Raw genomic sequence first — 1,303 nt, forward strand, 5'->3', positions numbered from 1 at the left:
CTGTGTCATGAGGCCATTGAAAGACAGAGCAAGAGGCATGGAAAGGGTAACACAAAAAAGTAAGGACCGTAAGCAGGCATCATGTGAGAATGTGTCTGAACCAGTATCCAAGACAATATCTGGAGTGTTAGGCCAGCAGTATTACTAGTGAAATTCTGTCAGCACTTGACTCGGTATTGAGTTTTGTAATGAGAAAATACAGATTCCCAAAGTAGATATTTCTTATTCGTCCCCCTGCTGTGGTAGGACTTCTCACCTTGCAGTACTTTGACATGAACGATGAGCAGTGCTGCAGTCCGGTATTTTGGAAGTAGGTAAATGAGCGCATAGAACATGATTTTTAATGTAATGACAGGACAGAGTGAAACGTTTGTTTGAAATTACTTTCTGGTCTCACTGAACATTGGTTCAGTGGGGAAGCCACCTCAGAGACCATCAGGTTTTCAGAAAGGTATAATTAGACTGCATGATCATTTAGGTCAGTGAGCACTGTATAGAGAAGTATTGCGTGGAGAAATAGTCTTAGTAAGGGAGTCTTGCCTTCACAAGCTCCTGAATTATTGTGTCTAGACCAGTGGATGAAGGTGCACCTGCTATAAAATTCAAACCCAAATTTTTGATGACATCCCAAAATGCTATTCTTTATGGAGAAGTCCTGAATAAAATTACTACCAAGAATGACTGGTTTTGCAGCAAATACAGTTATGTTAAATGGAGTCGTCTTCAGTATCTATGGTGAAGAAAAGTATATTGCACACTTGTTTTCAAACTAAGTTTTCTTGTGTTAGCACGTAAAAGTAAATTGCTGGCATGCAGGAAGCCTAAGATTTGTTATAAACCACTAATGTTTATGATAAATATGGCATACTTTTTGCCACAAGATTTTTTTAATGTAATTGGTCAGGATAAGGGGAATAAGGTTTTTATGACCAGTTTGAAAATGTAGCCAGCTGAACAATGCTATTCAAGTGGTCTTTTCAGGAGCCTGATGCTGAGCGAATGATTATGTATTTTCTTGTATATTTAGGTTGTCTTACAGTTGTGAAAATCTGTTTTATGTACATGTGTTTGTTCTAGAGCTTCCAAGATATTTTTTTTTTTTAAGTATTAGCAGTTCTGAAGGGTAAGGTTTTAGGAGTGTTTTCCCAGTGCAGGTCATCTGTTACTGTGGGGAGATGTTTTGATAGATTAGTGCCAGTGCTTATTTTTTTAGAGTAATTTGCTGACATATAGGAGAAAGGATGTTGGTGTAGCTACTAATTATGGTTTCTTTTAATAATAAGTCCAGAGAGGTGTTTTAGGG

The sequence above is a fragment of the Mesitornis unicolor genome, unplaced genomic scaffold, assembly GCF_000695765.1.
Source record: "Mesitornis unicolor isolate BGI_N332 unplaced genomic scaffold, ASM69576v1 scaffold50687, whole genome shotgun sequence".
NCBI lineage: Eukaryota > Metazoa > Chordata > Aves > Mesitornithiformes > Mesitornithidae > Mesitornis > Mesitornis unicolor.